We start from the raw sequence: 15,106 nt of genomic DNA, 5'->3' as shown, positions 1-15,106 counted from the left end.
CAAAATAATACATTTTCAAAAAAAGCATAGGAAGTATGCTAAAACATAACTTCTATCATTGGGTAAGACTATAAACATCAAAGAAAATGTTAGAAATACATCAAAGATTGTGCATGGATAAGATAATACATACAAGATATGGATTTTCATTATAATAGAATCTCATATACAAAGTGTGTTCCATAGTACAACGTATAACTCAATGTTAGGAGGGTCATGATAGGAATAGCTCTCACATTAAATGAAATAATGAGCAATGGGGGGGGGGGGGATGTCATCTTTCAAATCAAATAGTGAGTGCTTGTGACTTATGCCATTGGGTAGGCATCCTTAATCTAGTCAATTGCCCAAGGCTCAATTAGTTATTGCAAATTACAAAGGGTGCATTGGGTCATAATATCTAGGTTTATATAATCTTATGTCTAGACAATTCTCATAGTCATTTTAGAGAGACTTGTATCTACAATCGTCTACAAGAATTGTTGTGCTACCTATATATCTTAAGTTTTTTGTCCAAACTATCCTCAACAACTTCAAGAACACGGGCTTATTACCAACCTCATCTAGCACATGCAAGATGTTGTGAATAGAAGATAGCCACTCCTCACAATCCTCTTGAATGAATATGTTAATTTAAAAATAGGAGGTTGAAGCACTCCTCATATCACTATATCTATGAATAGCACTAGGCTAGAAGACCACATGATGAAGTTATATATTTAAATAATCCTATTTTATAGAAGCAATGAGGAAAGCATTTTTTTAAGGATTTGAATGAGCTTTGGCCTTTGACAATAGGACCATATCATAATATCTACTCTTCTATTCAAAGAGATGAGCACTTCCTTTGTATTAGGCCTCATTGATAATATAAGTGGTTATTGACACACACTATCTATAGTTTGCATTCAACCACGCTAGTGGAAATCCAACTCTAGTGGTGGTTTCATGTAGCTCTTCAAAAGTATACCATTGATATTAAATATTATTAGTCACCTATTTATATCCTTTGGTAGCTCTATAGCTAGCGATTTCTTTTCTAGCCCACCAAGGATTGATAATATAAGTGGTTATTGACACACACTATCTATAAGTGGTTATTGACACACACTATCTATAGTTTGCATTTAACCATGCTAGTGGAAATCCAACTCTAGTGGTGGTTTCATGTAGCTCTTCATGTGGATGGTATTTTGCCTTCTCTTTGTGCAAGATTGGGTGTATAGATTTAGGGATTGTGGTGCCTATGGTAATCTTTACCATTCCTCACATACCTTGGAATTTACATCCAATTCTAGTGATTAGAGTCCACTTGCCAAAGTTGATTGAGCTACTGAATGAGAATATAATAATGAGAATTCTTGAGCCATATTCTATTCCTTATTCCAAACAATGGTGTATTGTACCTAAGAAGAATGGAACACGTAGATTCATACAAGACATGTAGCCGGGAAGTAGAGTAACCATCTAGAATATTGGACTAGGGCGAGTTGTGGACAAGTTGCTGAGGCTTTTGCAAGATGTGCTATCTATTCTCTAGGAGATATCTACTTAGATTATGACTAGTTTTAGATAGCACTGGTGGAGAGCAGAGATTTGATGACGGTGAAGAATCTTTTGGGCATTGTAAGGATGTACACTTTAACCTCACGGGGTTGTAAATTAGCTCATATGATGAATGTGATAAATAAGATTCTTATAGATTTCATCCCTTAGCTTACTATGCCATTCCCAGATGATGTGCCGATTAAGGGTTGTGCAAAATAAGAAAAGACATGAGACATTGGATGATCAAGGTTGCAGGTACTTTGTTGAGCACACATTGTAGGGATCTTATCTAGGCTATGAGGCCTGATTTTATCAAGACAAAGTCTATTTTTGATGTGATGAAGTTCTTATTGTGGGACATATGTGTGGGTCATATGGTAGAAATCCTTCTTCTACGAAGGTTGATTCCATCAAGAATATAGCTGAAATTTCTAATTCTTTATCAAAGGTTTAGAGATTCCTTGGATCTTGTGTTTTCTATATGACCTAGATTCCACATTTTGTACATGTTGTAGATGATTTATATCAACTTTTGAGAAAAGGGCAACAATTCTTTTTGGATAGAAGGCATAACATGGCAATGCAAAAATTGAAGAAGTTGTTAAGGATATCTCCAACCCTCAAAAAGGCAGATTATACATGCAAAAGGCCCATAGTCATTGGTTGGGCTATTGGTCAAAATGATGAAGAAGGGAATAAGTATGCCATGAAATTTGAAGCCAAAATATTCAATGAGAGGTAGACGAGGTACACATAGATGAAGAGAGAGCTTTGAGCACTTATGACTCCTCTCACATGTGACAAATCGTACTTTTATTGGTGCTTTTATTGTGGTTGAGACAAATTATTTTCCTTTGTTGCAGATGATTGCTACTTGCTCCAACCTTGACACTTCTATGCTTAGGATGTATACATCAAGTCCATGAACCTTGAGTTTAAGCACATTGTAAGTAAAGACAATCCAATTATTGTATGTATGCTTTCGAGAGCTAGATTTGATGATGAGGAGTCTCTTCTTGATGATGATAATGATGAGGCTGATATTTTAGCCACACATATAATTTGGAGGGTAATGGGAAGATTAAAAGGATTTATCCACCTATAATCAAGGCCTTAGCCAAATCTTGTGGTGGAAGGATTAGGGTGTGGTCGTGGTTGTTGCCTTTTTCTTTATAGGTAGACCATACCACACACAATGTGACCACATGGTTTATGCCTATAGAATGTCAAGATTGTGGGAGAGAAGGAAGGAGTCTCACTTGAAGCTTTCTTGCTTGCACAATGGGGGAATACACACAGAGATGGAGGCTGAAAACAGTTTTCCTCTTCTTAGTTTGTGTAAGCCAAAAGAACTCTCATACAAAGAAATAGAAAAACCCTATATATGGGTCTCAAACCAAACTCAACTAACTAAGGTGGCATACTAACTGAGCCACGAACTAGAGTAGATAAGGATAGCTGTCATCTAGCTATTATTCATGGGCGGTGTACCAACCGCATCTACAACTGACAAGTCGGTGACATAAATACACAACGGTCACCCTGGCGTATCACGAGTGGAGCTCGATATCTCAACACTCCCCCTCGAGCTCAATCCCAATTCCTAGACACCAAGCAGGTCTCTGAACTTGCGCAGCTTCTCTACGCCCAATGCCTTCGTGAATATGTCAGCTACCTGATCCTCTGTGCTGACATAAACTAGATCAATAAGACCTAGTAAAACCCTCTCTCGCACATAGTGATAATGCACCTCAATGTGCTTTGTTCTAGCATGATAGACTGGGTTATTTGCCAAGTGTATACTACTCATGTTGTCACAATAAATGACAACTGGCCCATCTGTAGGTTGATGCATATCATAAAGTAGCTTATGCAACCAAGCTACCTCACATGCAGCCATTGCTGCGCCCCTGTACTCAGCCTCTGTGCTGGATAAGGCAACTGTAGGCTGTTTCTTGCTGCTCCAAGTGACTACAGCACTCCCAAAAGAGAACATATATCCACTGGTAGATCGTCTATCAGAAATGCTACCAGCCCAATCAGCATCAGTGTATCCATGCAACTGTATCTGAACCCCAGTCTCATAAAATAGTCCATACTGCAATGTGGACTTCACATACCTGAGTATGCATCTAGCCGCATCCAAATGCGATTTCCTTGGAGCCTGCATAAACTGACTTACCAATCCAACAGCATAGCTCAAATCTGGCCTGGTAATAGTCATATAAATCAAGCTTCCTACTATGGATCTGTACATAGTAGGGTCTTCCAGAAGCTCACCTGCATCTGCCCTCAACTTCACATTCTACTCCAAAGGAACTGAAATAGGCTTACAGCCTGTCATCCCATATTTGGACAGCATGTCCAATCCATACTGCCTCTGCAAGAGCTGTATCCCACTTGGTGATCTAATCACCTCAATGCCCAAGAAATAACGCAGCTCTCCCAAATCCTTCATCTCAAACTTTTGCTTCAATAGCATTTTCACATGAAGGATATCTTTATCACTGTCACTTGTCATAATCAAATCATCAACATAAATGACAAGTAGCATAATACCTTTCTCTGTTTTTCTCACATAAAGTGAGAAATCTGCCTTGGAAATTTGAAAGCCAATAGTGACAAGATACTGTCCTATCTTGTCAGACCATGCTCTAGGTGCTTGCTTCAAGCCATACAAGGCATTCTTCAACCTGCAAACAAACTCAGGATGAACAGCATGCACATAACCTGGTGGCTGCTCCATATAGACCTCTTCTTGCAAATCACCATGCAAGAAGGCATTCTTTACATCCATCTGATGTAAACACCATCCCTTTGATGCAGCCATAGCAATGACTGCTCTTACGGTTGCCATCCTTGCAACCGGACTGAATGTTTCTTCATAGTCAATGCCATATGTTTGTGCATACCCCTTGACTACTAATCTTGCCTTGTATCTGTTCACAGAACCATCTGCATTGTGCTTCACCTTATAAACCCACTTACAGCCAATTGCATTCTTACCTTTAGGAAAATGTACTAACTCCCATGTAGCATTTGCTTCCAAGGCATCCATTTCTTCATCCATGACTTTCTCCCATTTTTCTTTTCCCATGGCTTGCTCAAAAGAAGTGGGTTCTGGTTCCTGTATCACTTTGACCATATATGCATAGTGAATGGCTGTAAATCCATCATATTTCAGCCTATCCACAGGATACCTAGCTCTCATAGACCTGCGCAAAGTAGGTTCACTCCCAGGTGCTCTCAAAACATCCCTGGTCTTCCTTACTCCAGGTGTAACAATAGAAGGAATACCCAACTCATCATCAATGCTCTGTTCTGAGCCACTGGATTCACCATCCACATAAGAGTGACCTGCATTCACATCAAACATGGGCTGATCAACCTTCTCTTTTCCTTTTCGTGATACCTGCATACCACTATCTGCATTACTTTGAGAAGATTCTCCTGATCTCAATCTGCCTGTCCATGGCGAAGAATGTGAACCACTGCTAGAGGACGCTCCAGGTCCACTAATATTTTGTGACTGCTGCTGTGAATTCTGTGCAGCATTACCATTTTGTGCATCTACATCATCAATCACATTTACTGGTTTATACCAGCTACTCATCTCATCAAAAACAACATCTCTGCTCACTGTAAACTTACGAGTAGAAGGGTTATAGCATCTATACCCTTTTTGCTGCAGAGAGTAACCAATAAAGATGCACTTCTCAGCTTTTGGATCCAACTTGGATCTCAACTCATCTGGCACATGTACATAGGCAATGCAACCAAAAATTTTCAAATGAGAAATATCTGGTTTCCTACCAGTATACCTCTCCTCTGGAGTCATTCCATGTATTGCTGCAGTGGGAGTCCTGTTCATTATGTAGACTGTTGTAGCAACTGCTTCAGCCCAATAAAAATCTGGCAAGTCTTTTTCATTGAGCATGGCACGAGATACCTCTCCAATATGCCTGTTTTTTCTTTCTGCAATTCCATTTTGTTGTGGGGTATGACTGCATGAATATTGCTGCTTTATGCCATGCTCCTGCAAGAACTTTGTAAACTCATTTGAGAGGTACTCTCCCCCTCCATCTGACCTTAGGCATTTTATTTGCAGGCCTGTTTCTTTTTCAACCATAGCTTTAAGGGTTTTGAAATGCCCAAAAAATTCACTTTTCTTTTTCATAAAATACACCCAAACTTTTCTGCTATAGTCATCAATAAAAGTGACAAAATAATGACAGCCTCCAAGAGATGCAGCTTTAGTAGTCCACACATCAGAGTGGATTAATTCCAATGGCTTCTCACTCTCTTGAACATGTCTAGGAAATGGTTTCCTTGCCTGTTTTCCAAACTGACAGGCTTCACATACCTTATGCATTTCTGCAACCTTGAATTTAGGCAATCCTGCAACAATATTTTGGGCCTGCATTGATTTAAGTCGCTGTACATTAACAAGACCAATGCGTTTATGCCAGATATCAATATCTGCAACTACACCGGTCCCATGTGCAAACATTGCTGCACTCAATTCAGACATGTCTGCATCCAACGTAAACATTCTGCCCTTCTTCTTTCCTTTTGCTATCAAGCGACCTTTATTTTTCATATTCTCAACAAAGCATCCATGAGGATTAAATCTGACCTGCAAGCCCTGTTCAACCATTTGACCAACAGAAACCAGATTCTTGGTGATATTCGGGACATGAAATACATCGGACAAGTATTTCTTTTTCCCATCCTGCATAAACAAGGGAATTTTTCCAATCTGCACAATAGGATGTGCAGTATCATCACCAGTCTCCACAAATCCTAGTTTTTCCATTTTCCTTGCATCCTCCATCCATTCTGCATGACCTGTCATGTGGTTTGATGCACCTGAGTCAACATACCACACATCGTTGCTTTCTTCTGCACTTGTCACAGAATTGTTCATGTGTTGCATCATGAACAAATGCTCATTTCTGTCATCACCCTGTCTACTAGAAGATGCATAATTCCCTTGTTGCAATTTTCCATTTATGATGTCATTCTGCTTTTTATAGCAGTCTTTAGCCATATGACCCATTTTACCACAGTAGTAGCACTCAACATTACTGTTTGCATTTTGGCCTCTTTGCCATCCACCACGACCTCTTTGGCTCCCCCTGCCTCTAGAGTTACCACGTCCTCCTCCATAGGACTGGTTTTCTTGAGTTTGCTGCATGTTCTGATTTCTACCACAGCCTCCAAATCGGCCTCCTCTACCTCTGCCTCTACCTCTTCCAGCATTTGAGTAGAAGACAGCTTCCTTTGAAGTTCCTCCTGAAGAAGATGCACCACCATTTCTCTGCTCCTCAGAAATTAGAAGAGCAATTAACTCCTCAAAATCAAGAAATCTTTCACGAACTGAAATGGATGTCCGAAATTGTGCATAATCCTTTCCTAGACCATTCAAGGTCACATAAACTTAATCATCATCTTCCACTGGCGATCCAATGGAAGCAAGTGCATCCGCAATCTTCTTCACCTTCATGTGGTAGTCATTGATGCTCATATTTTCTCTTTGCACATTATGCAACTCTTGCTTGAGCTGCATTTTCCTGGCTTGCGTATTTGTGCTATACATTTTTGACAAAGTATCCCATGCCTCCTTTGGCGTACTTGCATCCTGAATATGCACAATCATAGAGTCTGAAATACTGATAGACAGCCAGTACATAACTTTCCTGGCTCTCTCATGCCATGCTTTAAATGCCTGCATTTGCTATTGATTGGGAACATAAGGAAGAACTGGTTCTTCTTCATTTCCTGCAACAAATTCCCAATATCCTTTTCCCATAAGGAAATTCGTCATTCTAAACTTCCATGCTTGGAAGTTGTTCTTGTCAAGCTTTTCAGTGACAATCTGTGAAAGAGAATCAGATGCCATTACAGAACACTGCAAAAAATTCTGTCACTGCAAAAAACACAGCTTCACCCTCACAAGGGAAAATCTGCAAAACTGGCGAAAGTGGTATTTGACCACACAGTCACTTCCTAGTGACGATTTTGCATCAACAGGCAACAGGGATGATTCTGTAACTCCCAATGTCTCTGCGCACAAGCATACGATGCAATTTCTACAGTAACTTTTCACCGAGCTGTAGAACAGTGGCTGCACAGCATAAAACTGGGCCTTTTCCTGAGTGCGTGCAGAAAACTTCCGCCTCCAAAACAGGCCCCAAAGTGGCCTCAAATAAAAAAAACAAGGTCGCCAAGGGCTAAAGCCCTTACCCGCAGCATATACTGCCCTCTTGCTTCACCGCGAAGGGCGTCTCAACCTGAGACAATGCACTCTTGCAATTTTCGACTGTGCTGCCTGCAGATATCTGCTCCCAAAACAGAAAATGAAAGCAACACTGCTCCTCTTACCAAATCACCGTGAGCTTGGCTTGCTTTCTTGAGCTCCTTACCACGAACAAGGCTCTGATACCATGTCAAGATTGTGGGAGAGAAGGAAGGAGTCTCACTTGAAGCTTTCTTGCTTGCACAATGGGGGAATACACACAGAGATGGAGGCTGAAAACAGTTTTCCTCTTCTTAGTTTGTGTAAGCCAAAAGAACTCTCATACAAAGAAATAGAAAAACCCTATATATGGGTCTCAAACCAAACTCAACTAACTAAGGTGGCATACTAACTGAGCCACGAACTAGAGTAGATAAGGATAGCTGTTATCTAGCTATTATTCATGGGCGGTGTACCAACTGCATCTACAACTGACAAGTCGGTGACATAAATACACAACGGTCACCCTGGCGTATCACGAGTGGAGCTCGATATCTCAACATAGAATTGATGTACTGGTGAAATCAAATGATGCCCACATAGACTTGTGCACTTATTTGGGGTGTTTTTCCTTGGTAGGATGATATGTCCAAAGAGGAGTTCTTGGCTCTTTGCATATGATAGCTTGAGAGAAGACCAAATGATGTGCAAAGAGCAATGTATAAGCTTAATGAGGTAAGGCTATAAAATAAGGATAGATTTGATATTAGACATAGGTGAAGGCCTAGAGTAATTGAAGAGGGTGACTAGGTCTTGGTCTATGATAGTAGCATGGAAAATTATCGTAGCACTATTTGCAAGGTAGCCAAGAGATTGTTTGGGCCTTATGTAATAAATCATGTCCATGACAATGCTACTCATTTACTAACAAAGCTTGATGGGACCACCTTGTAGATACCCATTATGAGTAAGAGAATCAAAGGATCCAAGAGAAGGGATAAACATGCACATGTAGTGGAGAACTTGGGGGAGGAAGAACATGATGATAGATAGGATAAAGAAGAGGAAGTGCATGACATGGTGGATGAAGCAGAAGATTTGGATACAGGGGAATATAATTTTGAGCTGAATATGGAGCTTTAAGGAGACAAGCATGGGTAGCTATGGTCCATCTTGAGGATGTGCATGTTTAGAGGGGATGGATGTCATGCACTATGTCTACAAAGACTATTTTCATAGGATTTTATGCTATTCAATTCCGTATGTGTGACATTTTTTACTTTGCAGTTCATTTGGCTTGATTTGTGTGGCTTAGGTTTAGTTGTTTATGGTTATACGAGTGTCTTGATGGATGTCGAAAAATGAGATGCCTAAGTATTTATCTGGTGTATGTGACCTTTAAAATTTTTCATTGGGTCTCTCTTGGAAGCATCCAAGAATTTTTATGGTATTTTTAGTGTTTGCATTGTGCCTTGTAAACATAGATTTCTTTTAGTTCTCTTGAATCTATCTCTTATCTTAATTATTTCCTTGAACCCCTTCCCCCTACAAGATGTGGAGCACACCAAGGCTAAGAAATCCTCTTCCACTAATGTGGCATTGCTAGATGTCATTGAGGTTGAGGGGATTTGGATGCTATTAATACCAAAATTGGAGGAGGGGCTTCTAGTGGGATGAAGTTGGACAATAGAGGGCGGCTAGCAAGGAGAAGGGAAAAGACACCAAAGAGGGCATGGTTCCTAATAGTGGCAACAAGCTGGTGGATGAGGCTAAGGGGGAAAAGAGATATGAGGAGATTGGTGAGGGAGCAAGTACTAACAAAGGAACAATCAAGGGTGTAGTTGATAGCAAAGAGGTTGATATTGAAGGAGTTTCCAAGGGAGAACGGTTGATCCAAAGGAAAGGGCTAGTGCAATGGAAAAATCTCCAAGTGATTGCACCTTGTTAGAGCTATTTTCTATGGTAGGGAAGAAGCACCTCCATGGTCTTTACAACAAGCCCTATGCTTGCAAATTATATCTACTATTTCTCAACATCTCTATGTACTTGATCATGTTGTTTATCGATCTAATGCATATGGGGTTTTTGTCTTATTCCATTACCTTTTCTTTTAAAAACAAGCCATGATTTTACTTTTAACTGATGCACTCTTCTTGATCCTGGACTCAACATTTGGTTTCAAACTATATCATGTTGGGTTTTATAATAGAGGAATGTTGTTGGTTTGGTTTAGCTTTGCTACCATTTAGTAATAAGGTGGAACTTTGTTGCACTTGGTACTATGTGAGATTTTCATCGTGAGTTGGGTCTCTATTCTAATGCATGTTATGCCTTCACTATCTCTATCTTCCTCAAATCATTTTTTCTTTTAGCATTGCAGTAATCAATCCTTGGTGGCTAGAAAAGAAATCGCTAGCTATAGAGCTACCAAAGGATATAATTGCTCACAATAGGTGCTTAATAATATTTAATATCAATGAAACCTCTTTCTCTCTATAGGAAGTAAGAACTCCCCATTCCCAATCTTCAGGTCTCTCAATGTCTATGTAGTAAATTTATGCCCAACATACTCTAGGTTCCTGAGATTTGATTGCCTTATAGCCCTCTTTATCTACTCATCACAATCAAGAGGCATTGGTCTGACAATTGGCTTCTATTTAGTGTAGAAATAGCATCCTTGGCATCCTATCAATTCATCTTTAAACCCATCACATTGGTTCCATCTTCAAGTAACTTCACTAATTCCATTTGCAATAGAGGGTCTACTGCTTGTAGAAATAGCTCAACCTTCTCAAGCTCCCATGCTGTTGCTCCACAATGTCTAACCAGCTAAATTTAAACTCAAGCTCATGTAGAAGCTCAGATGCGGCCATGGGCTTATGAACCCACTCTTGAAAAGATCAATAATTGACCACCCCTAAGTCTTCAAGGATTTATTGGATTCTAACCATTTAGAATCTTCCATGTAAATTGCATTGATGCATGATTTCAATACAAAAGTCACAAGTCGTACAAAGTACTGACTCATCATGTGAGTATGGACCCCAAAGAATTCCATCTTTGCTTCACGTAGCTTTAGATAAATATAAATATTTTGGCCATCAAATAGCTTCATCTGGTTCTCTACATCCTCCATTGCTTTGGTCGCTCTAACTTCATATCTTGTATAAGAATGTAATTGAATTTGCTACTATAGGTGTTGTTGATATTGTAATATATGTTATTATAGTTGTTATTGATGCTATTGGCACTTTTGTTATATGTACATATCGAAAGATTGTAAACATCTATTTTACATCATCAAAATCATCTCCCAATCATGTAGGTCCTAATATCCCGAAGATACGACTGAATCTCCTAGCTTGTCATAGCTTGGACATGGCTTTTCATGTCAAGTTCACCAACTCTTGAGGAGGTACGTGTCAAGACAAAAACCACAAGGGTTCAAGGAAATAATTAAGATTGGAGGATAGATTCAAGAGAACCAAAATAAATCTACATATAAACTTGTAAATTACTTTGTACAATGCAAATACACTCTTGAATTACACATACAATGTCCAAAGTCCATTGCTTGGGCTCAAACACTGTCAAGGAAAAGCCTTCCCACTATTTTCAATCCAAATATTTGTATGTAGTATTACAAGGAAAAATATAAACAATGACAATATCAAAACAATTTCTGGATGGTTCCAAGAGAGACCTAATGAACTTTAGCCCAAAACCGTGTCAAAAACCATGTCTAGGAACTTGTTACAAATGTAGAATTCTCTTGATTTGCACCTACACCATTAGGCCAAACCACATGCAAATGTTCTCCAAAGATCATACTCTTGAGAAAGAGTTTCTAAGCTAAAGGGTCCCTATATGCAATTTGATCACTTTGGACTTCAAGATCTTAGCATATCCCCCTTTCTCTACAGCCAAAGATCATGTTAATCACTCTTGGACCTATTTATGGTGGCTATGATTAGCTCTACATAAATATTTCCATGCTTGGAAAATTTGCTTTGATGCTTCCTAGCTTTTCCCCTATCACTATAGTAAATAGGGAAATAATGGTGCGTTTGATCCTTGTATAGTCATACTCGAAGGTTTCAATGAAAATCATGGGCAATTTATGATTTTATACACTTGCCTTTTTTTGCTTATTTCTTTAGCTTTGGCCATAATACTCTTAATTTTGGTTATAACAAGATCACTTATTAGTGGTATGGACACTACCCATACCCACTCAATGACTTGTCATAAATCCTTTCACCCTTAAACAAGCTCAAGATTACTCTTTTAACCCTTATTTACACTACCATTGTTACAAAATCTTGGACTAGCCACTTTGTTCCAACTTTGGACATTCTTAGGGTGGGGGGGGGGGGGGCATCAACTTGCCAATCATTTTGAAGCTCTTGAATCGTTTTTTTGTAGATCATCCTTCCTAAATTCAACAGATCACCCACATCATATACACACTCAGGCATCTCGGTTTTTAGCATCCATTAAAATATCCATACAAACATAAACAATTGAACATAAGATATGAAAATCAAGCCAAACAAAATGCAAAGAACAATAATGTCACACACGTAACTGAACAACATAAAATCTTGTGAACATAAAACTATCTTTGGTTTTTTGTGGGTGGATACACAGTGCCACAACAACTTCATTATTGATGATCACAGGTCCAGTAGCACCAATTCATGACTTTTTTTTGCTTCCAATAGTAGCTTTCCTCTCCTCTAGATTAGAGCTCCCTTGATTGTCCCCTATTGTGCCCCCATCTAGATCCACCACACTCCCCTTTGCCTCTATCCCACCAAATTTCAAGTCTTGTAGGAAATTTGTGCCTTCCCCATACTATACAATTCATTAAACATATTACTCATAGCATACTTTGATAATCCTACCCCATCATAATTCACATTACTTGCAATCTTTCCATCTTTGACAACCTTGGCCACATGTTTCTCATCTGTGCAATAACCACAAGTAGTTCCAAAAGCATGATCACACCAAATTGTAATCAACACATAAAATTACCATCATGGATAATAGTGCCAACTTACTCTTCATATTGTAGTGCCCGGTGATCTGTGCTTTTGCTGCCACCGTAGGTATTTCAACATTGCAACCCTCTTTTCAAAAATTTCATAGGGACACAGAATTGCATTGAAGGCCTACACTCGAGCATGAAGCTTTCCACAACATGTACCACTTCCAATAACTCCCCGTACATAGCATAAGTGACAAACACATGGATGGTCCTATCTTTATCTACAATATACGGCCTAGGGAAGAAGGTGAACCTCTTTCCCTTCACATCAATGATCACATGGTTGATGGGTGGGCATATCCTTCCTTACAAGCAGTCTCCAACTTATCAAAATGTGAATATCAAGTGAAAAAATTTAAGAGGATTAGACTTACAAAAACAAAACATCATAGAAGCTAACTACTGAATATCATGGAAATAATGTTTGACCTATGACATGAAAATAATCTCATACCAAACATTATTTGACCTATAATCAAAAAATGGTCTACTACCTAACATCATCTAGGTAGAACCAAACTAGCTACCATCAATACCAAAACTCCTAAATATCATCCATGTAGTATCAAATGAGCTACCATAAAGTTTTAAAACTACCAAAACTACCAATCTATCTACCTTGAGCTAGGTAGTTCTAAGCAATGCATATATTGCCAAAAAGTAGAAACTAACACTACCAACCATAGTATCAAAAATAGCCGAACGTAGTACCAAGAAGGACCAATAGGCTTCTATATTTCAATTTCATCCTTTACACACTCAACCATTACATTTGACCTTCGTATCTCAGCAACATCTCCTTATTTTGCTAGATTGAAACCTTTAGCTTCGATAGCCTATTCAATATATCCTTGGTTTTTTTGGGCATCCTCTCAACAAGTGACTCCAAGTTAGCAATATAATCATAATTTGGCCCCACATACCCAAGTTTCATACATGTATAAATTTTGTTTGTGGAACATGTCAAGTGTGGCCTTTTCTCAAGGGGAATGACAACCTGGGAGGCACAATTTTCCCTTCTCCATGTCTCAATATTTCATTCTAATCCCTTAGCCTAATCTTGCACATGTGAATTACACTTTCTCCAAACCTAACTCATGTCACTTTGTGGCCTATAGGATCTTTTGTTGCAACATGGCACCACTCAAACACATAGCAATATGAAAACTTGGTAGTGATCTCACAATAAGATATGAGGGCTTGATACAACTTGTGGAAAAGCAACTTGGAATCATCTCTCAAGTGAGGGTGCACATGGTTTAGGTAGATCTTTGCACCGTTTTGATGCTTGTGCTTGAAAACTACCAATAGTCACTAATCTTCAAGGAGGGCATTGTCACTTAAGTCCAACAATCGTTGGTCTTCAATGAGGACATCGTTGCCTAAGTCTAAAAGCATCCCTTCCAAACTTAGTCCATACTCCTCATGAAGGTCTTTTGTTTTATGGAAAATTTTGCTTAGCTATGGATATTCTTCCACCTTTTTTTTCTTGAAAAGAGTTAATTAATACTTCAGAGTTATGCATGCTCGGGCCTTCTCTAAAAAAAGTAACAATGCTTACTCTATAATGATTTGAAAAAAGAGGAACTTTTCAACTGCTCAAATGCATGTTGATATAAAGCAAAAGCATCTACTAATGTAGAGTTGGGTAGAGATTTGACATAGTTCAACTTGACCAAATTTGATATTCTAAGTCACCAAATTTGATATTGATTACCTTAGAAAGGTCCAAAACTAGACACTCACTTTGACCCTTCAAGCATTTGTAAAATTAAAACTGCGAGATCATGCAATAATGTTGCTTTGATGTCACCATTGACTAGAACTAGTGAATGCATGCATATGAAGATTTGATATGCAACACCCACTGCACAACCATATGTGCTAGTACTAAGAACATCTAATGATAGATTACATGAATTCCCAAATGCATAAAACACAAACTAAACAAAGTAAATCTCAAATGACTCCACAATGCCATAACTCTAGAAACTAATAGCCACAAAATGACATATATGTAAAGCAAAACTCAACTATCTTGCACAGCATAACTTCACCACATATAAAGTAATAGACTCTAGGTTTTGGGTCCGCTTCTTCTCCAGCATAGATCGGGATGTCTTGTTAATGTTGGGAGGAGATTTCATCCCCTCCTTACCCCTCATCTTTGGGAACCTCTTTGGAGGTAGAATAGATGCAAAGCACCAAGAAGAGAGCTTGTGGGTACAATGGCAAGGCCTGGTGGTTGCAGTAAAAAGTTAACGGAT

This window comes from Lygodium microphyllum, chromosome 21 (assembly GCF_053477565.2).
Source record: "Lygodium microphyllum isolate KBCC chromosome 21, Lygodium_microphyllum_v1.1.10, whole genome shotgun sequence".
Taxonomy (NCBI): domain Eukaryota; kingdom Viridiplantae; phylum Streptophyta; class Polypodiopsida; order Schizaeales; family Lygodiaceae; genus Lygodium; species Lygodium microphyllum.
The sequence above is the reverse complement of the archived record's forward strand: the minus strand, read 5'-3'. Positions refer to the sequence as shown.